Source organism: Cetorhinus maximus, chromosome 2 (assembly GCF_964194155.1).
Source record: "Cetorhinus maximus chromosome 2, sCetMax3.hap1.1, whole genome shotgun sequence".
Taxonomy (NCBI): domain Eukaryota; kingdom Metazoa; phylum Chordata; class Chondrichthyes; order Lamniformes; family Cetorhinidae; genus Cetorhinus; species Cetorhinus maximus.
The window spans coordinates 134,997,414-135,023,893 of NC_135880.1; the positions used below are offsets into that span (position 1 = coordinate 134,997,414).

At 41.3% G+C, this 26,480-nt stretch overlaps 1 protein-coding gene and 1 long non-coding RNA gene across 2 annotated transcripts in view; both read right to left on the reverse strand.

Annotated features, from left to right (window-relative positions):
* LOC144697809 (E3 ubiquitin-protein ligase RNF38-like) overlaps nt 1–26,480 on the reverse strand; it is a 218,338-nt gene that overhangs the window by 104,784 nt on the left and 87,074 nt on the right.
* LOC144697821 (uncharacterized) overlaps nt 1–26,480 on the reverse strand; it is a 46,969-nt gene that overhangs the window by 3,002 nt on the left and 17,487 nt on the right. The gene's annotated exons all lie outside the window — the stretch shown is intronic.

A 26,480-nucleotide genomic window follows, 5' to 3' on the forward strand; every position in this document is an offset into this window, starting at 1 on the left:
TCATTTTTTCCGGCTGCAGGCCAATGGGGATACAAACTACTGCACTCATGTCTGGGAGAAAGTGATCTCAGCAGAACTCGTGAAAGCAGCACCAAGGACTCCTTCACATGCCACATCACTCCAACCAGACTGCAGCAACTTTAAATAGCTGGACAAACCAAACGCTTTGACAAATTCAGCAATAGCCAGCAGAAATCAAACAACAACTAACCTGAAAGAAGCTGATGATCCCTTTAACTAGCGCTGGTAAGACGCGTGAGGACCTTCCTGCTGCTGAACACATGTTCAGCCTTATGAGGTTAGGAGAGGGCATTATCTGGAGTGTTAAGGTTGAAAATGGCACCACTGGGGCCAAATCTGCATTACATGCTGACTGATGTCACAATCTGCCTACTCTGTATACTTACACTGCACATTAATAACATTTGACACTATCCAAGACAAAGCCGCCCACTTATTTGGCACCCCATCGACCACCTTAAATATTCACCCCCTCCACCTCTGCAGCACTATGGCTGCAGAACTTACCATCTGCAAGGTGCACTGCAGCAACTCATCAAGGCATTGTTAGCATTTTTAATTGCTTTCCTGACCTGCGATGCTGCTTTTAATGATTTGTTCGCTTGCATCCCTAGGTCCCTTTGCTCTTCCACCCCATTCAGTTTTTTCTATTTTCAAAGGTGTAAGTGATGTTACTATTTTTCCTACCATAGTTCTTCACCTCACATTTAGCTATGTTAAAATTAATTTAGATATTGTAATCTCATACGTTGCCATTTGCTTTTTCTGGATGGTGGATTTTAGGATCATTGAATGGCTACAGCACATGCCTGTTCTCTGCAAGAGCAACTTAGCTAGCTACTCTCCTGCCCTTTTCCTGTAGCCAAGCAAATTTTCTCTCTTCAGGAGCTTATCCAATTCTCTTTTGAAAGTCACAACTGAATCTGCTTCCACCAAGTTCTCAACCTGTACAATTGAGATCCTAACCACTCGCTGCGGAAAACAAGTTATTTCTCAGATCACTGTTGCACCTTTTTCTAATCACCTTAAGTCAGTGTCCGCTGCTTCTCGACTCTTCCGCCAATGGGAACAATTTCTCTCTACCTACTGTGCCTGGACCTGTCATGATTTTAGATATTCCTATCAAAGCTCTTCTCAACCTTCTTTCTCCAAGGAGAACAATACCAGTTTCTCCAATGTATCCTCATAACTGTAGTCCTTTATTCCAGGAACCATTTTCAAATCTTTTCTGCACCCTCTCTAAAGTCTTCACGTTCTTCCTAAAGTGTGGTGCCCAGAATTGGACACAATACTCCAATTGAGGCTGGAATAATGTTTTATAAAGGTTCATCTTCATTTCCTTGCATTTATACATGATGCCTTTATTTGTAAAGCCCAGGATCCTGCACACCTTTCTAACCATATTCTCAACCTGCCATTCCTTCAAGGATTTGTGCACATATACTTCCCAAGGTTTCTTTGTTCCTACACCCTGAAACCTCAATGAGATAAAACAAATTTAGAAATCAACAAGCAGATTTACTTCAAAAATAAATAATTTGTAAATAACATCTATAATGAATTGTAATCTATTTTTTAAGATATAAAACCTAAAGCACACTACAAAGGCCTTATCAGCGTGTTAAATCCATTCTTTCTGGCCCCTATATTTCTCTGCAACTGTTCCATACAAAGTTTAAGTTTCCTTACAAACTCTTAGCAGAATGTTCTTTTGCATTCTTACTTAACTGAGCTAGAAGTCAAAAACTTGATCCATGACCAGACCCTGGGTCTTACAGCCTGGACTAATACAAAAGCAAAATACTACAGATGCTGGAAATCTGAAATAAAAACGTCATCAACCTGAAATGTTAACTCTGTTTCTTTCCACAGATGCTGCCTGACCTGTTGAATATTTTCAGCATTTTCTGTTTTGCTGCCTAGAGATTGGCTAGTTGAGTTGTTAGAGTACTACTTGATTGAACCAACATTTCCCACTTTACTGGTGTAGATATTCCAATCAATTCTATGCTCCAATTAATACTTATAAGTTTATTTCACAAATGTTGGAAGTCTGCTTTTTAAAGGGCTATATCTTTAATTTACCTTTGAAACTTTTTGTTAAATTTAACCTTGGAGAGAGATTAGGTGGAGCGGGCAATGTACAGGCCACGCCTGCTACTTTTAGCTTCCGGCTTTGCACAAGCTGCAGCTGTATCTCCATAATTGCATTATATCATGTTCATCAGCTTCATTCACAATAAACAATGACACTTGAACAAAAGGAAACTGGTAAAAGATACATCTAGCATTGATATCAATAATTTTTTTTCACTTAAACTGTGCACAAAACATGGAATGGAGTCCTTAGAATCAGAGGTAAAACCCTGGAATCCATTCCATAGTCAAATGGTGGGTTGGTAGGTGAGCATTATTAACAGAGAGACATTAGAGACTCAAGGTGGGAGAAGGTATTAGTTATGGAGTTAATTTCTTTATCCCTGACTGTAAAAATGTTTTCAGAAAGAGACTGGTGCAGTAGAGATGGATGCACACTTCAGAGATAAGTGAAATTATTGAGGGGAATGGAAAACATTACTAGGTAAACCAAAAATAAAGGCGATTCAGGCTTAGTACAGTGAGTCTGCCATGCAATGCCAGTTGAGCTCCAGTGCAGTTAATAGGGCACATGGCACGATCTTGCATGCCACCTACAAGCACAATATGTTAGAATATTGCAGCCACTTACTGCTTTTAATACATAATAGGAAAGATGAGAAAAGATTGCAATTCTCTCTCATTTCTACAGCCATTCAAAAATAATTAGAATTCAATTATTAGAATTCTTTGAATTGCACTTTTAGCTCTCCTAAAATAGGATCCAGAAGGGCATGGGCCATGATAAATGCCATCTTGACTTTAGGTGCTGCTGAATTAAGTTTAAATGATTAATTCTACATCAGTGTTAAAACAGCCAGATACTACCAAAGGGACAGCTAAACTGGATTCAGCCTCCCTAATCTGGAGAAAGGAGTGGCCATTAAAAAAAGCCAGAGTTTGGATCTCTGCTTGCGTTATGTAGTGAAAAAACTGATTTGTAATTGATTGTGATGTCACTCCCATTATAGATTAGCCCATTATAGATTAGCCTTGAAACACTTATTATCCAACCAGAAGCATGCAGAGCATAAAACGTGGCATGATTATTTCTAAATCTTTAATCACGAGTGTATATTAATAAAGCCAAAATTTTAATGGGAAACACTACAAAGGAAGGGGTGGGACAGAGGGGCAAATGAAGATAAAGAACCCTATTGTACAACCTGTGCTACACCATAGGAAGAAAGGAAAATATTGTCATTGGAGAATCCAATTCTCACCATCTCAAAAACATGAATGTGAAAACGTTATGGTCACCTATTCCACAGGAAATTATGGCCGACTGAACATATTTGCATCAGGTGATTCAGATACTTAGCTGAAAACATTAGAACTGCGAAGTTCTTCTCTTCATTGAAAATTCTGGCTGCCATCTCGCAACTGAGACTATTAACTTTGGAATGTCAGAATTAACTTCTTCCCAACAAATACCAGCAACAGATCAACATACCTTAAGTGTGAAAAGACTGGCTATTTTGATTTTTCAGTTGCTGTCATTGCTTTCCAAGATTGACACCAGTTGCAGTGCTACATTTATATGTTACAGCTCTAGATTCAAGTGTTGCTGATAAAGGAGACTTTTTTGTGGAAGCTTTTCATCTTGCACTCATCAGGACAATATGCAAGAATAAAGAGAACAACAATTTATACTGTATGAGAAGAGAGTGCTGATTGGTTGGCAACCGGTTGATGGTGATTGACAGTTAACTGTCAAGCATTGTTTGAAATTTAAACCAGTCAGCTTGACTCTGGTTGGTTGAGGCATTACCCTGTGGAATGAACCAGTGAATGACTGTCATTTATTTTGTTTAGCTGAAACAGGCACAATGTGTGTCCATGTTCTGTCTGAAAAAAACAGGGCCCTGTGTATTAAAAATGCAGCTTCCAGTACACACAAATGCACCACACTATGAGCCCAACTGATGATCTTAAATTGGTTCTCAGCGTAATTCTTAGGACACTGAGGATTATTTAGCAAATGTTATCCAATCACAGAATCACATCTAATGTTGGACATTGTGTTTTTGAGTTTTGCAGGCACGGGCTAATTGGGTACAATCTGTACCTTGCCTCTTGCAAACAGAGGAAGGGTCATGCTGTTTGTATGATCCACCATTCTTTGGGATGTACGGCCTACACAACTAACTTCACACTGGCATTGAAACTCATATACCACATTAATCATTTATGTGATAGGCAGAACGTCTTTTTGGTTTGATGGCAGCATCCTGTTAGCACTCATGTTGCTACTGCACAGTAACTATGTGACACAGCTGGCTTCAACTGCTGCTCAAATTTTGGAGATACCTTGCCCTTCTAGGGTAACCTGAGGTAGACTGGTCACTTTACAGGGCCGAAAATGACAGCCTTATGCTGATTCATGAGTTTACATGATATACAGCGTGAAATGATCTGATCAGGGTAGCCATTATCCTGCTGTTGATGAGCCCTATTTTGGCATCAAGCTTGCATGGTGAGCAAATGGCTTGGGCCCTATTTACGAGGTTGCTGATAAGGCCAATCTTATAGCGTGTGGAACTGTAAGATTCCCAACATGTGTATTGACCAGTGAAGGTAGGCTTGCAGTAGACCGTGGTAGAGAAGCCCCTGGCAGACTTCTCAACTAGTTCATCAAGGAAAGGGAGTTCATTTGACTACTCCATTTCAAATGTGAATTTGAGTGCAGGAGCCCAGTAAGACATGTAAGGAAATTATTACATGCAATTGCAGATTTAACTATAGCAAACATATCATCCACATATCAGAAATATGCAAGGGGTAAGAGGTTAGGTGTCATTCCATCAAAGACACATTTCTCATGGAACCCAACAAAAATGTTTCCGAGAGCTGGACCTACAGGGGATCCCAAGGCAACACCATCTATTTGGGCACACATACTGTCGTTAAAGCTGAACTGCGCAAGTTGCCGAGTTCATAAGTTTGATGAATGCTGATTCACATAGAAACATAAACAATAGGAGCAGGAGTAGGTCATTCGGCCCCTCGAACCTGCTCTGCCATTCAATATGATCATGGCTGATCCTTTACCTCCATGCCATACTCCCGCCTTCTCCCCATACCCCTTGACACCTTTTAAGTGTCCAGAAAACTATCTATTTCCTTCTTAAGCATATCCAGTGACTTGGCCTCCACAGCCTTCTGTGGTAGAGAATTCTATAGGTTCACCACCCTCTGAGTGAAGAAGTTTTTCCTCATCTCAGTCCTAAATGGCCTACTCTGTATCTGGAGACTGTGACTGCTTGTTCGAGAACCCCCAGCCAGAGGAAACATCACCCCTGCATCCAGGCAGTGCATCCATGTCAGATTTTTATACATTTCAATGAGATCCCCTCTCATTCTTCTAAACTCCAGTGAATACAGGCCTAGGCGGCCCAATCTCTCCTCAAACGACAATCCTGCCATCCCAGTAATCAGTCTGGTGAACCTTCGCTGCACTCCCTCTATGGCAAGTATATCCTTTCTTGGGCAAGGAGACCAAAACTGCACACAATACTCCAGGTGTGGTCTCACCAAGTCCCTGTACAGCTGCAGTAAGACATCCGTGCTCCTGTACTCAAGTCCTCTTGTAATGAAGGCCAACATACCATTTGCCTTCTTAACTGCTTGCTGCTGATGCATGCTTGCTTTCAGTGACTGGTGTACAAGGACACCCAGGTCCCTTTGTGCATCAACATTTCCCAATCTATCACCATTTAAATAATACTTTGCCATTCTGTTTTTCCTACCGAACTGGATAACTTCACACTTATCCACAATATACTGCACCTGTCATGTATTTGCCCACTCTCTCAACCTGTCTAAATCGCCTTGAAGCCTCTTAACACCCTCCTTTTCGCTCACATTCCCACCAAGTTTTGTATCATCAGCAAACTTGGAAATATTACATTTGGTTCCCCCATCCTAATTATTGATATATATTGTGAATAGCTGGGACCCAAGCAAGGATCCCTGCGGTACCCCACTAGCCACTGCTTGCAACTCCAAAAAAGGCCCATTTATTCCTACTCTTTGTTTCCTGTCTGCTAACCAATTCACAATCTATGTCAATGTTACCACGAATCCCATGTACTTTAATTTACATAGTAACCTTTTATGTGGGACTTTATCAAAAGCTTTCTGAAAATCCAAATACATCACATCTACTGATTCTCCCATATCTATCCTGCTAGTTACATCCTCAAAAAACTCCAGTAAGTTTGTCGAACATGATTTCCCTTTCATAAATCCGTGTTAACTTTGTCTAATCCCACTGACAATTTCTAAGTGTCCTGTTATCACATCCTTTAAATTAGGCTCTAGCATTTTCCCTACTACTGATGTTAGGCTGACCGGTCTGTAATTCACTGTTTTCTCCCTCCCTTTTTTTTTAAATAGTGGGGTTATATTTGCCACCCTCCAATCTGCCAGGATTGTTCCAGAATCTACAGAATTTGGGAAGATGACAACCAACACATCCACTATTTCTATGGCCACCTCCTTTAGTACCCTGGGATATAGATTATTGGGTCCTGGGGATTTACCTGGGCCCGCAATAGTGGCGGGTCTAGATTGCCGTGCTATAGTGCTGCAGCACAAATATCTATGGCTTCCTTACGTGGAACATTGGTGAATAGGCTAGCAATGTCAAATGAGCACATGAACACAGCATTGCTATCGATATGCAAGTCCTGTACAGTCTTCGCAAATGTGAAGGCATCCTTTACCATCTATGTGGAAAACTTGTTCAAAACTGGTTGTAACAATTTTCCCAAGCATTTGGCCAATTCATGTTGTGCAGGACTGGGTCACAGATAGTTCTTGATTCATTCAATAGATTAAGCAAGCAAATCAGAAACCATCAGGTGTTTCTAAGAGTTGGTGCTGAGCAAAACGACGTCTTGAGGGAGCAAAAGACAATCATGAACTGTCAGACTTGGTGAATGAGGCTAGCAGAGCACAATGAGCTCTTAACAGCAGATTAGTACATAGATTGTATGTGATGCTATGATGTTCAGTCAGAGGACTGGAAAAATAACTTTATGGATAACTATTATATGATCAACAGCCAATGTTGGGAGTGAACGGACAGTAGATCAAAGGAAAAATGAGAAACTACCAGTGAATGTGTGCCCAGTTCCTATGCTGACTGTGACTATATGATTGAATTACTGAAGGATTTCATGGTAGGAAGAGTGAAACTGAAATGTTGACCACCATCTGTTCTGTAGCAATGGATCTATGCAGCTATCAGCACAAGTTAAAGACAATCAATGCTAGAGGTTCTTTGTTCAAAAACAAACTACGATGTCTTTTCAATTTATTTTGTTTAATTACAGATGCAAGTTTATAGCTATAGAATACAGTACTGGGTGTTAAGATTCTATCTTAAAGTTAATTCAATATACTGGGCCCAGAACTCCCAAAACTCACTTTCACAGCCATATTTCCTTCCTCAGCAACTGTCTGTCTCTGACTTACCTCACGTGGATTCCAACTGAAGCTCTATCCCTCATGTTTCGATTCCACCCAGGATTACAGGGATCTCTGGGGCATACAACGTTCCTCAGGCTGCTATTCTTACCGCATCCTGAAATCCACAATCAGTGTCATGCGCCACCATATGTACACACTCGAACTCTCCCTCCAGCAGCACCGACTCACCCTATCTCAAAGCTGTCCTTGTCCCCAGTTTCATTTTATTCTTCATCTCATCCAACGCCTTAACAAGAAACTTTTTATCTTCCTTTCAGGTGTTAAGGAATGCAAGCTCCAACAACTTATTGATACCAAAGCCCATCTGGACCCTCCACCCTTCCCATCCCTCTGACCCCATCCCTTCTTCTAATCCCACCCCTTGCCGTGTATTCATTATACCCTCTGACCTTCCCCTCTCTGATGCTGAATGTTCTGTCCTCAGCAAAGGACTCCATTTCGCCCCCTTATGCCTTCACCTCAATGAAATTCGGGCTTGGCATGACGCTGAACTCTATTTCTGTCACCTTCGTCTCCATGCTCACTTCTTTGGGCAGGAGTCCTCCCCCGTTCAACGGATCCTTTCACCCGCCTCCAGTATTCTCCGTCTACCTGGACCCCTCCCTCTGGCTCTTACCTGCTCTTGATCTTTTCATTGAGGACTGTCGGCATGACATCAGCCCTCTTAATTTCTCTGCTCCTTCAATCTGTCTCCTTCTGAACTTGCTGCACTCAGTTCCCTCAGGTAAAATCCTGACTTTGTTATCAAACCTACCGACAAGGATGGTGCTGTTGTTGTCTGGCGTACAGACCTCTACCTTGCAGAGGCTGAGTGCCAACTCTCAGACACTTCTTCCTACCACACCCTGGACCACGACCCCACCACCGAACATCAACCCTTCATCCCACCTGTCAGCATTCCGTAGGGACCCTTCCCTCCATGACATCCTGGTCCACTCCTCCATCACCCCCAACACCTCATCCCCTTCCCACGCAATCGCAGGAGGCGCAACACCTGCCCCTTTACCTCCTCCCTCCTCACCATCCAAGGCCCCAAACACTCCTTTCAGGTGAAGCAGTGCTTCACTTGCACCTCCTTCAATTCGGTCTACTGCATTCGCTGCTCCCAATGCAGCCTCCTCTACATTGGGGAGACTAAACAAAGAGTGAGTGACCACTTTGCTCAGTCCGCACGCATGACCCAGACCTTCCTGTCGCTTGCCATTTCAACACACCATCCTGCTCTCTTGCCCACATCTGTCCTTGGCCTGCTGCAATGTTCCAGTGAAGCCCAACGCAAACTGGAGAAACAGCACCTCATCTTCCAATTAGGCTCCTTACAGTCTTTCGGACTTAACATTGAGTTCAACAACTTCAGACCATGAACTCTCTCCTCCATCTTGACCCCTTTTTTAATCCATTATTTATTTATTTTAGTCATTTATGACAGGACTGTCACTGACCTCATCTCCTCTGGAGATCTTCCCTCCACAGCTTCCAACCTCATAGTCTCCCAATCCTGCACAGCCCGCTTGTAGGTCCTTCCCAAAATCCACAAACTGGGCTGTCCTGGTAGACCCATTGTGTCAGCCTGTCGCTGCCCCATGGAACTCATTTTTTCCTATCTTGACTCCGTTCTCTCTCCCCTTGTCCTGTCTCTTTCCACCTACATTCGTGATTCCTCTGATGCCCTTTGTCATATCAACCATTTCCAGTTTCCTGGCCCTGACTCTGACCTTTACCTCCTCTTCACCATGGACGTCCATCCCCCACCAGAATGGTCTGAGGGCTCTCAGCTTCTTCATTGAACAGAGTCCCAAATAATCCCCATCCACCACCACTCTCTCCCACCTGGTTGAACTTGTTCCCTCACTGAATAATTTCTCCTTTAACTTGTCTCACTTCCTCCAAATAAAAGATGTGGCTATTATGGGTACCCGCATGGGCCCTAGTTATGCCCGTCTTTTTGTGGGATATATGGAACATTCCTTGCTCCAGTCCTGCTCAGACCCCCTCCCACAATTCTTCATCGATGACTGTATCAGTGCCGCTTCGTGCTCTCGTCTGGAGCTGAAAAAATTTCAATTTCCAATTTCCAACCCTCCCTCACCTTCACATGGACCATCTCTGTCACTTCCCTTCCTTGGCCTCTCTGTCTCCATTTCTGGCGATAAGATTGTCCACCAATATTGTTTACAGTCCCACCGATGCCCACAACTACCTCGACTGCAATTCCTCACACCCTGCTTCCTGTAGGGACTCTATCCCATTCTCTCAGTCCCTCCGCCTCTGTCACATCTGTTCTGATGATACTATCTTCCAAAACGATGCTTCTGACATGTCTTCCTTTTTCTTTAACGAAGGTTCCCACTCACCCCACTGTGGTTGACAGGGACCACAGCCGTGTCTGACCCATCTCCCACACCTCTGCTCTTACCCCTGCCCCTCTCTCCCAGAACCATGATAGTCCAGCTTGTCCTCACTTTTCACCCCACCAGCCTCCACATTCAAAGGATCATCCTCTGCCATTTCCACAACTCCAGCATGATGCCACCACCAAGTACATCTTCCCCTCACCCCACCTGTCAGCATTCCATAGGGACCGTTCCCTCCGTGACATCCTGGTTCACTCCTCCATCACCCCCAACTCCTCATCCCCTTCCCACGGCACCTTCCCATGCAATCGCAGAAGGCGCAACACCTGCCCCTTTACCTCCTCCCTCTTCACTGTCCAAGGCCCCAAACACTCCTTTCAGGTGAAGCAACGCTTCACTTGCACCTCCTTCAATTTGGTATACTGGATTTGCTGCTCCCAATGCGGTCTCCTCTACATTGGGGAGACTAAACGCAGAGTGGGTGACTGCTTTGCAGAACACCTTCGTTCAGTCCGCAAGCATGACCCAGACCTTCCTGTCGCTTGTCATTTCAACACCCCATCCTGCTCTCATGCCCACATGTCTGCCCTTGTCCTGCTGCAATATTCTAGTGAAGCCCAATGCAAACTGGAGGAGCCAGCGCCTCATCTTCCAATTGGGCACCTTACAGTCTTCCAGGCTTAACATTGTATTCAGCAACTTCAGACCATGAACTTTCTCTTCCCTCTTGACCCCATTTTTAATCCTATATAATAAAAATTTTTATTTCTTTTATTTATTTGTTCATTTTTTTTATCCTTTTTTTCCTCAAACCCCCCCTCCCCCACAGGGCTATCTGTCACTTGTTTTTCTATTTTGCTTTCACAGAGCCTTGTTCTGCTATTAACAGCTTTGGCTATCTTACCTTTATGCCACTATCAGCACCTTCTTTACTCTTTACCATTAACACTCCCTTTGTCTTGTGTCCATGGCATCTTTGTCAATCTCTCCTTAGCTGTCACCTATACCTGACCTTCTATCTTGTTCCACCTGCTCCACCCCCTCTTAAACAGTATAAAATCCATCACATTTCTACTTCTCTTTAGCTCTGAAGAGTCATAGGGATGTGAAACGTTAACTCTGTTTCTCTCCCCACAGACGCTGCCAGACCTGCTGAGTTTTTCCAGCATTTTCTGTAACACACAGGGCCCATTGTTAGTCAAAAGAAAACTATTTTAAAATGATATTTTCCTTCTCAACTTGACTGCATCTTTTTGGACACCCAATCCTTGTAGCTTATATACTTGTTTGTTCATGGCAAATTGTTGTGATCTTCTGAATGATCGAATTTGACAGATCAGATTATTTATCCAGTCAGGATGTGCTATACTTACTCACATTCTTCAATTGCTAATGCTGGCTTTCTTTCTTTTGCCAATCGCCAAAAACCTTTCCCCTCTCCTACTGAATGTGTTGTAGGGGTACAGGCGCTCCAATAAATCAAGAAGTGGCAATTATTCATGTTATAAACTTCAACAGCTAGCATCAGTGAGCTATTTAGTCATGGGGCATCACAAGGCCTCAAACAACATTCACATGGTATTTCCAACAGATGTTGAATATCAGTCAGGAATGGCAGCTGTAGCAGATTTTCTCCCTTATGTAGAAAAAATGAGATCAATTCTAGCACCATAACGCAGTCCCAACTGAGGTCAACTAACTAATCACACAATGAAGATCAAATTTCAACAACCCACTAGGCAGGAAGATATTGATTTGACGTAATAACATTATCAGCTAAATGTAATTCGGTCTAGCATAGGTTTTGTTCAACTTTGTTGCATTTAAGAGCTTGAGTGGTTAACTTTAAACTTCAAATCACATTTAGGACTGGCTATCTCAAATCATGAATGAGGCAGGGAAGAGAGGGACAAAGAAAAATAGTCACAGTAAAACCTGTAAATTTGATACCTGAGGGGCTGGCATTAAGCATCCTTTTTTATGGAGGTATCTTTTTTCAAAATGGTCATTGTATGTACTGCAAACATTTTGAGCATAATGTGAAGCTTTTTTACCCAGCATTCATAGTGGCAGAGCCCTGGGATAAAGCTATGCAAGTAAAGAGCTCTCATTCCACCTAAGTTGTTTCATTCACAAAACCTGCTGCCGCCTCGCTTGACCAGCACATGTTGACCTTATGAGCATTTGAGGACAGAAAGGAAGCAAGATGCAAGAAGTGTCAGTGATCCCAACTCAGTGGAAGATCCAGTTACAGCAGCTTTGCAACATACCGTTTCCCGTGTGTTCAGTTGTAAAGGCATTGCTGCATTGAAGGCTGTCTATAGTTCGTATTTTGTGACTGCCCATGATTTGAGAGTACTCTGTGTAAATTTTACCATGCAAGTTATTTGGTCTCAATAGAAGAGTCTGTTTTTAAAAGGTGCCCATTTTTTGGGAGTATCCGTTTATACAGGTTTCACCATATTTGTAATTCTACATAACAATCAGTTAACATATGGAATATCATCTGTTGGTTTACTGGTCCAGAGTGTCCTAGTGCATGCATATTCTTTATCTACTTACATTCTACAATATTATGTTTTATTCCCCACCACTTAATGAGTGTTTAATATGTAAATTCAGAAAGAAAGTTGCAAAGAAGGTGGTTGGCACCCTTGCATTCCCCATCATCTCACGCTGATGGAAGGATTATGACCCCTCATTCTAGGCACTTCTAGAATGCCTCACAGCATCTTCCCTGTCAAACCCTCTAAAAATGTTATATGTTTCAACGAGATCTAGCATTGTGTAATGAGGCAGGGCTAATTTAGACCACAAGACGTAGGAGCAGAAGCAGGCCATTCGGCCAGTCGAGTCTGCTCCGCCATTCAATTAGATCATGGCTGAACTGATAATCCTCAACTTGGCTCTCCTGCCTTTTCCCCATAACCCTCGGTTCCCTTACTGATTAAAAATCGGTCTACCTCAACCTTGAATATAATTACCCAGTCTCTACAATCCACAGTTTGCCTACCCTCTGAGAAAAGAAATTCCTCCTCATCTCTGTTTTAAATGGGCACCCCCTTACTCTGAGATTATGCCCTCTGGTCCTAGACTCTCCCACAAGGGGAAACAACCTCTCAGCATCTAACATGTCAAGCCCCCGAAGATTCTTATATGTTTCAAAAAGGTTGCCTCTCATTCTTTAACTCCAATGAGTTACAGGCTCAATCGACTCAACCTCTCCTCATAAGAAAATCCCTCCATACCCGGGATCAACCTAGTGAACTTTCTCTGGACTGCCTCCAATGCCAATATATCTTCCCCTAGATAAGGGGACCAAAACTGTTTACAGTATTCTAGTTGTGGTCTAACTAGTGCTTTGCATAGTTTTAGCAAGACTTCCCTATATTTATACTCCATTCCCTTTGAAATAAAGGCCAACATTCCATCTGCCTTCCCTATTGCTTGCTGAACTTGTATGCTAGCTTTTTGTGATTCATGCACGAGGACCCCCAAATCCCTCTGTGCTGCAGCTTTCTTCAGTTTTTCTCCATTTAAATAAAATTCAGCTCCTCTATTCTTCCTGCCAAAGTGCATAACCTCTCACTTTCCCACATTATATTCCATTTGCCACATTTTTGCCCACTCACTTAACCTGTCTATATCCCTCTGCAGACTCTTTGTGTCAGCCTCACTACTTGCCTTCCCACCTATTTTTGTGTCATCCGCAAACTTGGCGATAGTACATTCATTTCCCTCATCCAAGTGATTAATATATATTGTAAATAATTATGGCCCCAACGCTGATCCCTGTGGCACTCCATGCGTTACAGGTTGCCATCCTGAAAATGCCCCCCGTATCCCAGCTCTCTGTTGTCAATTAGTTAGCCAGTCCCCTATCCACACTAATATGCTACCTCCAACACCATGGGCTCTTATCTTATTAAGTAGCCTTATGTGTGATACCTTACCGAACACCTTTTGAAAATCCAAATATATTACATTTACTGGTTCCCCTTTATCTATCCTGATTGTTATCTCCTCAAAGAATTCTAATAAATTTGTCCGGCGTGATTTCCCCTTCACGAAGCCATGCTGACTCTACTTGATTAGATTATGCATTTCTAAATGCTCTGTTATTACATCCTTTATAATAGGCTCCAACATTTTCCCAATGACAGATGTTAAGTTAACTGGCCTATAGTTACCTGTTTTTTGTCTCCCTCCCTTTTTGAATAAGGGTGTTACATTGGCAGTTTTCCAATCCTCTGGAACTTTTTCAGAATCTAAGGACTCTTGGAAGATTATTACCAATGCATCCACTATCTCTGTAGCTATTTCCTTTAATATCCTAGGATGCAACCCATCAGGTCCAGGTGGCTTATCAGCCTTTAGCCCCATTAGTTTCCCTAGTACTTTTTCTCTAGTGATAGTTATTGCATTTATTTCCTCCACCCCCTTTTGCCCCATGGTTATTTAGTATTTTCGGTATGCTATTAGTGTCTTAAGAGTGGTCATAATATGATAAATGTAACATGAAATTCTAAGCGTGAAGCGGATAAGTGAGAAACTAAGGTCTTAAATTTAAACAAAAACATTTATGGAGTATGATTGACAAGTTGGCGCAGGAAGATTCGAAAGAGATTGGAGTACAAGTGTAGGAAAGTCTTGCCGTAATTATATCAGGCTTCAGTAAGATCACACCTTAAATACTGTCTCCTCTTACCCAATAATTGGGGGGTGGTGTGTGTGTGTGTGGTAGTGGTGGCCACGATGAAGATTCACTAGATTGATTCCTCAGCTGAGGGAGCTGTTACATGAGGAAAGACTTGCGTAGAATAAGCATGCATTCTCTGGAATTTAGAAGACTGAGGGGTAACAAAGCAGTAGAGACAGGAAAGCTAGTTATCCTAAAAAAGTTATTTCGCCCTGGAAGGCCTACAGTTTTTCCTAGCACTGCATCAAATTGTTCCTGAAATGACTCCAAGTTTTACCTTCATCATTCTATCTAGCAGTCCATTCTACGAGTTGATCACTCTGCATGAACAGCAACTTCCCGATATCAGTTATAAACCTACCTTCTACTAGTTTCATCCATGCCCAGTGCTACTTCCATGGTTTAATTTGAAGTAGTGTTCCAGATTAATCTTTCTCAAATTGTTTGCTATCTTCCATCTCTCAAAAGGTAATTTCTCAGTCACAGTCTTTCCAGACTGAAAAGCTTAAATTTCTCTGGTCTCTCTTCGTAACATGGCCCTCTGATACTGGAAATCAGCCTTATGGTTCTTCTCGGCCTTCCTCCCAGCACTCAGGAACCAGACTAAATGCAGCATTTAATGTGCGATCCCACCAGAGCACTTGAATATGGCTTGCTCCAAGTAGTATTCTACCGTTTTGATTAATATCCTAATAGCTCTGATCACAGGCTATGACAACGCATATGCCAGGCTGGTTTCAATGAATTTGAACTACAAGATTTGCATGAGTGCTACCAGAACTGAGGGGTTATACCTATTCAAAAAATTGGACTGGCTGGGGCTCTTTACTCTAGTTAAGAGAAAGCTAAGTGGTGATCTGACAGAGTTCTTTAAGATTCTTTAAGATTATGATAGGGTAGACATGGGGAAGATGTTATCACTTGTGGGAAGTCCTAAATAGAGCCATGAATATGAGTCACTAATAAATCCAATAGGGAATTTGAGAGAAATTTCCTTACCCAAAGAGTGGTTAGAATCTGGGACTCATTACCTCAAGGAATAAAGTAAGTCCTCGCTTATCATTGTAGTTGCACTCCCGAAAAGTGCAACTTGAAGTGAAACAACGTTAAGCAAATCAGATTTTCCCATTACAATCAATGTAAAAGCTGTAGTTAGATTCTCATCAGAAAGAAAAATCATTAAAACATTATACCTTTGAAGATGAAATACTTTACATTGCTAGATTCCTATATTCGTAATGAAGTAACCTTTAAAATAAAATACATTTAAAAATACAAAAGGAATATATTCTACTTGCCTCTGGTTTGCCAACTCTCCAGCTAGCTGCCTCTTCCGCTCGCCGACCCTCCAAGTTGCCACTGATAGCGCTTGCCGAACCACCCGTTGGCCACAAATCCTGCTCCCTGACACTCCCTCTCGCTGCTTCCCTCTCCTGAAGCTGGTTGTGAGTGAGAACTCAGGAGATGAGAGGCGAGAGACAGGAAGAGCAGCTCCGAGTTGCATGGTTGCAGAGGTAAGCCGCAAGCTGGAGAAGTGGTGAGCAGGGGGAAGGGTCAGCGGCGAGCGTGAGGATCAGGGAGCGAGAGGCAACTCCAAAATAGCAATCAGGTCATGCAACCCTACATTAGAGTCCCCTGCGAAATGGCTTTAGAAAAAAACTCCCGGGGCTAAATGTGAATACCGGCCCCATTAATTGACTAATATTAAAGTGGAATGACTTAAAATGAGGCAACTTAAAAAGGGGGCTTACAGTAGTTGAAGCGGCGAGCACAGATGCATTGTTACAAGTCATATGATTTTTCAACTTTCAACTGACTGGAAATTTTGCAATTTGAACTGAGATAGAGCAAACTGCTTAAAAATGTAAGGCTCCATTCAAAGATGGAGGTAAGAAACAAACAAATCAAACTCAGGCAAATGTGAAGTGGGAGACACTTCCTATAATCCAGACACCCATCAAAACTAACTGTCTAAGGAAAAGACATCAAAAATGCAAAGTACAGGATACGGACCTCATGGAAATACACAATGGATGAAATATTTCAAGGCAAAGCTGCCAGTCACTGGAGAGAGATTGCAAGTTACACAGGTGGTGTACTTCAATAGATGAAACAAGCTGAGGGTTTTCGCTTTCTCCCTCCATCTCTCTTTGGAATAAGCGTGTCACGTGGTTCAAGAAGCCAACTCTACCAGAAACCTATCAACGAACCAAGATCTCGTAATAATTGTAACATCTTCTACATCTGACTGTATCCAAGAAACCAGCTAACCTAAATTGGCCAGAATGTTTAACATCTATGCCTGAAGGACAATCAAAGGACACTTAGCCACATATTCTTTTACCTTTTATTATTGGGCTCTAACTCCCCTTATTTCTGATAGAGGGTGTGTGTGTGTGTGTGTGTGTGTGAGAACATATATGTTTCTCAGGTTTAGCGGGTAGTAAATTTGCTCTTTGACTCAAGAAAACCTTTTTTGATTGGCTCCTTATCGCTCACAGCTTCAATAATAAAATACATTCTGATCCGGAAAAGGCATATCCTTGTAACAAAGACACTTAAACCTTTGTTGTGACCAACTGAGGAGGCTGAATAGAGTGGAGCCAGTTCACCCCTTCTCACCAGGCCATAACAGCATTTAAGGGGAAGCTAGATAAATGTATGATGGAGAAAGGAATACAACGTTATGCAGATAGGGTGTAATGGAGGGGTGGGAGGAAGCTCATGTGGAACATAAACGCTGGCAGGGACCAGTGGGGTGAAAAGTACCTTTGTGCAATGTAAAAGATTGAGAGATCTGGCTGCTAAGCCTCTGATGTTAATCGGGTGTTTAATTGTATTCAGATGGTGGGTATTAACTGGGGATTCACTTACCGAAACTGTGGTTGTTGGGTTAGGAGATGCATGATTATATTGTGTGTCTGAAAATAAAAGTTTGTAAGTGTGTAAAGATAAGGCTCAAGTTTTATCTTTCATTTCTTGGCTATCTGAAATACAACACCCAACAGGTAAGATAATTCATTTACCCACTTGCTTTCAAATGCAGTATTTGCAACTGTGCACATAGCTCCAGGATTGGGCTCTTCACCCATTAACAAAAACTAAGGCAGACTCCGTTGATATTGGCTGTCAATTACTATTCTGCACTGGTCAGACATGCTGAGTGTCAAGGCTGTGATGACTCATGGGTCTCTTTCAAATTCATCCTTAACTATTCCAACATTCATGAAGTTGACCATTTTTCCCTTCTACATCCACAAATCTGCATTTGCACCTCTTTAAAATTTGTTCTGCCTTAGGCCCAACCGACCTCCGGCACCCACAAAATATTTTTTGCTCTCCCTTCCCCCAGGCACAGACACACATTGGATCCAGAATCACTGCAGTATTATTCTTAACCATCTGCCAAAACCTGATCCAGTCCATACTCTCTCCCCATAGACCCACACAGCCCTGCACATTCTTCAGAAATTCCTGATCTGGATGGCTCAGTATCACACAGGATCGGATTAGCTGGTCAAGTACCATGGAAGATAACAAACCTATTTTCAAAATTTTTCTTTTAACATTACTTAATTACGATTTACAAATTATAATGCCATCCCCACTTCCATAGAATAGTTTTCCTCCTGTAAAGTAAAATAGTTAGCAATTAGAACTTAGCAATTGCCTCACATGTCTTACTACAACCTTCCTTTCAGAAATCAAGTGAGAACTTTGGGGGGGGGGGGGGGGATAAAATTATGTTGACAGTTTCCTGAAATTTAGATCAGCCATTTTAAATATACATCAACCAGACTACAATCTATTAACCTAACACAATAATACTGTGATAATGTGTTATTAGTCTAACGAAAACTATTTACCCATTTGTTATATTGGCTTTAATTGGTAAACAGATGAATTGGCAAAGCAATACCCATTGTAACAGCTTGATCAGCCATTATTGCACCATTGCCCTACATGCTAGCAAGCTTAATTTCATATTGATCTCACTGGAGAATCAAACAATTAGATTTTGAATTCAATTAATTGTAAATTCTTTGTGTTCTATACAAGATGTCAGTGCTGGGGAATGTTCCACCTTGTCAGATCAAGCACAGCAGAACCAGATACAGGGTAAAGTTACCTGTACTTTGCCCCAACATCCCTCAAACCCCAAATGACACCAGTGTATACACTTAGATCCACTCTGAACGAAACTTCCAACTTGCTTTGTGTGACATCTTTGCTCATTTAATGTCAGGGACAGACGCACAGGCCTAGTTATGCACAAGCTCTATCTAAGCAAATTGGTAACACACTTTCCTTTCTCAATGATAAATTCCAATGCTGCAATTTGAAACACTAAAGTAACAGAACGTTTTAAGTAACGGCACATTTTACTGATTAAGCTCAGTGCCCAAGTTCTAGTGGGATTTTTGAAATTTCGAATACAAATGAAAAGTGAATCTAAAAGAAAGTCACCAATACAACCACTTCCAATTAGGTTTTATTTTTCTAATGAGAACTCAGTCAGCAAATCACGGAATGATAACAGCATTAGCCATGGAAAATTCCATCCTGGATGTAAAAGAGTGTAGGAACCAACAGAGCAAAAAATGTTTTTAAAGTGCAATGTGAGAAAAAGCAGACACAAACACTACATGGGAAACCAGAAAGGGAGGAAGCTACTAAATATCATATTCTTATAACTGAGATGGTGCATGATAATAAATAGACATTTTAAGATGCTAGTCTGTAGAATTCATTAGTAAGAGAAATATATAAACTGTCATATTTAACATTGCATACAACACACTTCCCTCCCCTACTTTACTAAAAGTCACCACACAAGAAATACAGCCAGTTTACATTTTAGCATACGAGTACATATAAGCAACACAAAATTGACTCATTTTCTTGACACCAAATATTATTTCTGGTGTAAAATGTTTGATGTTAAAGATTACTCTGGTAAACCACAATCTAGGTACATAATTAACAACAAGTATGGTGTTAAAATATCTTCCCAATTTTTACAATTTGTTTTTTATTTCTCACAAATATGGATTTAAAAGCAGAGTACAATCTCCTTTTCAAATCTCAGGGGTAAAACAATGTAGAAATTGTTCCATATTTTTAACAAATATTTTGCCACATCAAAAACACATCATAAAAATTATCTGCATCCCTTTTTAAAAAATAAGCTTTAATTGTATCATATTATTGGGAGAAAGTGCCCAGCCCTTAAATATATTTACGTTATTGACCACAGTTGGTAACTTTTGCATCTTAGGCCATATAGACAGTCACTATACATACGATGTAAAATCAAGAGCCGTGAGGGGGCATCCAGTGTGCTTCTTTATTGTACGCACTTCAAATAAAAATGCATCATGTTGTATTTTCTCAGATGAAGGGATTTCAGGTCTGAATCCAAGACTGTATGCTACTGCATCCTAAACATATGACAGATAATTTTAACTGTCAGTCTAGCCTTACTGCAGATGCTTCAACAGATTAGAGTTAAAGGCTATTAATGTCCTACCTATCCTAACGATCAGAATTTAACTCCATCAAAAAAATGTAAGGCCAGGATTTCCTGGTCTTCAATAAGGTATGTTTACTCAAAATTATGATTTTATAAAATGCACAAAGTAGCCCCATCTTAAACTCCAGTTAACAGAACCTTAGACCATTTCAACTTCCTGTTTACATCTCCCAAAGGAGCTGAAGCTGATTTCCAGTGAAGCAACCTGACCACAACTCTACAGTAGGTTTGCTCCACAACAGAAAATATGTAATTAGACTCAAAATATTTCAGTTTATTTACAAAATGCTGTTAGAAAAATGCTGTTGGACAAATGCGGCATTTCTCTAAGAAAAAATGTTCTCACATCAAGATGATAACAAAACAATGCTTCAGATCGTTAACATGCAAGTTAGCGAAAAAAAACTGGGGTTGAACAAAAATATTCAAAATATGTCCCTCTAGATTACTTTGGCTAAAAATAGACACAGTGGATAAAGAAGGGACAGAGGGCTTAACAAAAGTAATAGAACATTAGAAACTAAGGTGACATCAAAAGAAAATGGAAAAAAGGTAAAACTAAAAGCATTATTTTTGAATACACCAAACATTTGCAATAAAACAAATGAATTAATAGCATAGGTAGAAATAAACGTTTCATCTAATAGCCATTATGAAGATGTGGTTGCAGAGTGACCCTTCTTACAGCTTGCTTTCCTGTCTAACATTATATCATCAGGAAACTTGGATACATTCCACTCAGTCCCCTCATCTAAGTCCATGATAGATATTGTAAATAGCTAAGGTCGAAGCACTAATCCTTTTCGTTACTTATCTACTGTCAACTTTTAACCTGGTTTTGCCAACTAACCCCTCGTACCTATGTAGCTTGCTTTGTTAACATTTCAAATTCTAGTATATCATTCTCAAGCTCAAATGTGAAGTTTATTATATAATTACTCTTTCTCCTTCTTAAGACAAGGTCATTATTACCCCATCTCATTGCACAGTACTAAATTACAGAACTGTCCTTAGTTGGTTCCTGTAAAAAGGATGCTAAGAGGCTGAAATGGGATATAGTAGTCAAGTTAAGTGCGTGGACAAGAACATGCCAGATGGAATATAATGTGCAGAGCTGTGAAGTGATCATTTTGGTAAGAAGAATAGAAAAGCTGATTTTTTTAAATGGTGAAAGACTAGGTACCAGAGTGTCCTTGAACAAGAATCAAAGTTAACATGCAGGTGCAGCAAACAATTAGGAAAGCTAGTGGCATTTTGTACTCCAATCCTTTTTTAATAAAGGTAAAGATTAAAGATGTCTTACTGCCATTATTTAGATCCTTGGTGAGGCCACATTGTGCACAGTTTAGATCTCTTAACCCAAGGAAGCATACAATTGCCTTAAAAACAATCCAATTCACCTTCATTAGACGGTTTGCTAAAATGAGAGGATTGACCTATGAGGAGAGATTGAGTAGAATGGGCCTATTTCCTCTGCAGTTAAGAAGAATGAGAAGTGATCTGACTGAAATATATACAAGTTATAAAGGACTTGACAGGGTCGATGCTCAGAGGTTATTTTTCTTGGCTGCTGTGTCTAGAACTAGGGGTCAGCCATTTAGGACTGACATGAGGGGAAATTTCTTCACGAGAGAGAGTTGTGAGCTTTTGGAATTGTCAACCTGAGAGGGCTACGGATGCTCAGTCATTTGAGTATATTCAAGGTCGAGATGGATAGATTTTGGATTACAAAGAGAATCAAGAGCTATGGGGATAGCACAGAAAAGGGGCAGTTGAGATAAAAGATCAACTACGACCTTGTTGAATAGCAGAGCAGGTTCAAAGTACAGAATAGTCTACTCCTGCCCCTATGTCTTATGCTCTTAACCCACTGAAAGAGGTACGAATCATTTCAAAGCATTAAATTGTAAATAAATCATCAGTCTGCAAGTTATTTCACTCTTTCAATTTCTAAGTAGGACTTGAAATTTCTATTGCATTTTATGGTGGATTTCATTTTCTGAAAATGCTTTGAAATTAGACATCTTAGTTTCTAAAACGTACGTTAAATATGTGTATCTTCTAACTAAAACTGGTTCAATGAATTAGCGATCAGTCTCTCTGATGGCCTTTTTCCGTTTAAACATTTAGAAAATCACTTGCTAATAAATAGCCTCTCAACTCAATCTAATGAATTGATGTCTTCTAGCTAAAGTAAATTTATCTTCTTCATGAAAGCAGTGTCAATGAATTGCAAAACAAACATTCAAACCTGATCAGGTAGAGCAAGCGTTGGGCTGTATTTTTTAATGAAATGTGTCAAAATATATAAGAGAGATATGGCAGGTACATCAAAAATAGGACAGTTCAAGAAATCAGATTCTCCTTTTAAACCTATGAAGTAATATTAACCCACAAAGATATTATGGGAAATGAAATTATATTTTAATACATTGCTTCTCTGAAACTACTGATCACATTACAGGGATTATGAACCTGAACTCTGTTTCATGTCATAACATGTTGCCAAACTGCTGGAGTCCTGATGCCAGAGACAACATGGTAAACAAGATGGTGGTGGTGCTGTCTCAGATTCAGAAAACTAAAAAAGTTGTTTTCAAGGACGTCTCCTGGCAGCAACAAGAGTGGGAGTGGCCTTGTCAGAGGTTGAGGCTGCCATGTTCCCAAGCAGCTCAGCTCACCTGCATTGACCAAGGAAGCTGTTTTGCTCTCTAATCCATCTGAACTTTGGGGAAGGTACAGTGGCCAATTTGTGCAAAGCAATTGTTTCTCTGCAATACGAAAGGGGCTGTTTATTGGGCATCCAGAACCTAAGGTTCCAGAAGCATTCTTCAATATAAGCTGACCATTAGCACAAAAACCTGTGGTACTTTTAAGTTTTGAATAGCTTACTTACACACTGCAGTCTTGCACATATTTAGATTAGTGAATACATACGACTTCATACATTCTAAACTGTTTGAAATTTTCTAGTTAGTTGGTGGCTAACAGAAAGCTTCACATAAAACATACCATTCCACAACTAAAATGCAAATGCGTAGAAATTGGTTTATAAGGTGATATTGAAATTCCATTAAAATCATTGGTTTAGGTTACAGAGATATTATTCTAGTACAGTTCTTTCAGCAGTTGAGTTTTGTCTTTCTTTGTGGAAACTGTTGAAGCTTGTTCAGACTGAAAGATTGCTATCCAATTCTGGAATGGGGATTTCCCCAATTTTCTCCCCTCTTTTCCTAGAGGCTCCAATTCTTGCAGAAAAATCGTACCAGGTACAGCTGTTCATCTATAAGTCACCATTCTTCATTTATGCTCTTAGATGGCAAGGAACCTCATTACACTTTAAATAATGAAAATATAATTAAGTACATCTTACACAAAAGATTTAAAGCCCAAAACAGCTATTTGGCCCAACAGATCTATACCAGTGCTTACACTCCACAAAAACCTTCAGATACCTTGCTGCGTGTCACCTATCAACATAACCCTCTGTACGTTTCTCCCTAACGTATACAGAACTCCATCTATGCTATTCACCTTAACCATTCCACGTGGTAGAAAATTTCACATCCTTACTACTCAGTGAAAACCAAGTTCCTCCCGAGTTCTTTATTGGTTTTATTAGTGACTACCTTATATTTATGGTTCCTAGTTCTGGATTCCACCACAAATGGAAACATTCACTTTACCTCTACCCTATCAAACCCCTTCATAACTTTAAAGTCCTTTATCAAGTCACCTATTTTTTTTCTACAGGAAATAGCACCAGCTGTTTAGGCTGTTCTGATGGCTCTAACTTTTTTCTGGCACGTTCTCCAGTGCTTCTATATCCTTTTTGTAATACGGAGACCAGAACACATGGTATGCTTAAGTGTGGTTCAGCGAACATTCAATACATATTTAACACAAAACTTCTCTGCTTTTGAATTATTTTCCTCTAGAACAGAACCCCAGTTATTTTTCATTTCTTTTTTGTTTTGGCAGCCTGCATTGCTGCTTTTAATCATTTGTAAATCTGTATCCCTAAATCCCTCTGCGCCTCTACCCAATTCAGACATTTATTTTCCAAGGTGGCCTCCTTAATTCATTGACCAAAATGCACCACCTGACACTTGTCTGTACTGAAATTCATTTGCTATTTACACACCCATCCTACAAGTTTGTTAATGTCACCTTGCACTTTGTCGCAGTGCTCATCAGGACTAACAACAGCACCCACCCCTCCCCACCGCCCCCCCCCCCAAAAATTTGGTCTCATGTGCAAATTTTGATATTACACTTCTGATTCCAGAATCCAAATCATAAGTGGTGGACAACAGTGATCCGAGCACTGATTGCTATGGAATACAACTTCCCTCCTTCTATCAATCTGAGTGCATGCCTTTAACCCCCTACACTCCATTTTCTGTTTCAGTTGTTTGGTAGTACAGAACTTGAGGATTGCTGAAAAAGAGATTTAAAGCTTCGACAAAAATAGTCACTTTTTTTCAGCAATGCTGATTTTCTGTTTTGTCAGCTTGCTACTCATTTTGCTATTTGTCCCTAGACTCCACAACATGCTCTGACCTTAGTAAAGGGTCTACCATGGAGACCTTGAAGTTTACAACACAAAAAGCAACAGAATTATCAAGGACAGTCTTGGATGTCTGAAATGAGTAGGATGAAACCATTTCTAGCTTTAACAACAGTCTGCTAGACATTTTGCAATGGTGCCTACGTTATACAGAACATAAAAGATGCATCCACTCCACTAGTGTTATATTATTATATGATTTGTAAAGAAATAGGAACCAATTGTTACGAGAATGTACATCCAGGGTGCCACGTTTTACTGCTGCACTGTAGTCATGTACCAAGAAACAATGGGCCTGAACTTCCTTGGAGTGGCAATCAGCGTCGGATTGCCACTCCATTCTCAGTTTTTCACCTTAATCTTTTCTCGATCCTATCTCCCCCAGCCTTCCTACTCAGGCCGGGCAAGATCAGGCAGTGCAGCACGTCCCCAGGGCCCAGCGTCAAAGGGAAGGAAGCCATGCCCTTTTTTTACAGCACAGCTGCCATAAACCAGCTAAGTTAAAGGTCCTTTGAAGATTAAAAGTCCATGACAGGCCAGGGAGAAGGTGAGTATTTAAGGTAAACGGACAGGATTTGGGGGAGTGGGGAAGAATCAGAGGTTTGGGTGGGGGGGGGAGGGGGTAGAAATCGGAGGTGAGGGTATGGTTGGAGGGAGGGGTCAGGGCTGGGGGAAGGTCAGAGATCGAAGGCAGGGGGAAGGTCGGAGATCAGCGGGGTTTGTCGGGCCAGGTCAGCTCAGGTTGTGCCTGGAAGAGTGAAGGGGAGGGGGTGGGGATGAGAGGTGAGCATGGCCAGAGCATGGTGGGGGAAAGAGTTCCCTTGGGGGTAAGGGAATCCCATGGATTGAGGAGTTCATTTTGGGGGTTGTAGTCCCTTGGGGGGGGAAGGGGGCGGGGAAGAGTCCCGTGGGGGTGGGTAGTCAGTGGTGGGTGGCGGGGTGCGGGGGGAGCCCCTGGATCTGTACAATCGTTACCCAGAACCTAGAAGTGGTTCTAATCCTTCTGACTTGTTTTGGGAAGCTATTGGTGTAACCTAGTCAGAACCATCCAAAGTTTACCATTTTAAATCGCATTTTCGGATGGTTCCCAGTGCAGAGCAATTGCCCAGGGGAAGTTTGCACTTCTGTGCAATTGCTGTGCAAACCCTCCCCTCAACTTATGGGAACCAGAAGACAACAATTAGATAATCCAATCAGGCATATGATGTTAAAATGATGGAACACCTGGCCTCGGAGTGTGACTGGAGGGCTGTCTGGCAAGGGAGCGGGGGCATCCAGATTAAAAGTTGGTATTGGAGTGCAATCAGAGGACTGTCAGGGAAGTGGGGAGGGATATGGAGTATTTTTCAGGGTGGTGGCAGTCGGGAATGCTGTCCAAGTGAGAGGTGCGGAAGTTGGAGCCAGGAGGCAGGGTCAGATTCGGGAGTGAGACTGGAGGTATTGGGACTGGCAACAAGAGTGATTATAGTAAGTAAATACTTTATTTAATTCCTTCCTATTTACCATTGGTTTTCCTAGAGGTGATCAGCACTGGTCTGGCTGCCTCAGGCGTAAACCAAAGTTGCAAGGAGCTGAACAGACATTTAGGTCACGAATTTGCATCTGTCAATGGCCCAATGCTTGCTACAGACATGGGTAAGGGACACTTTTACCAAAATGGCATCTGGCCAT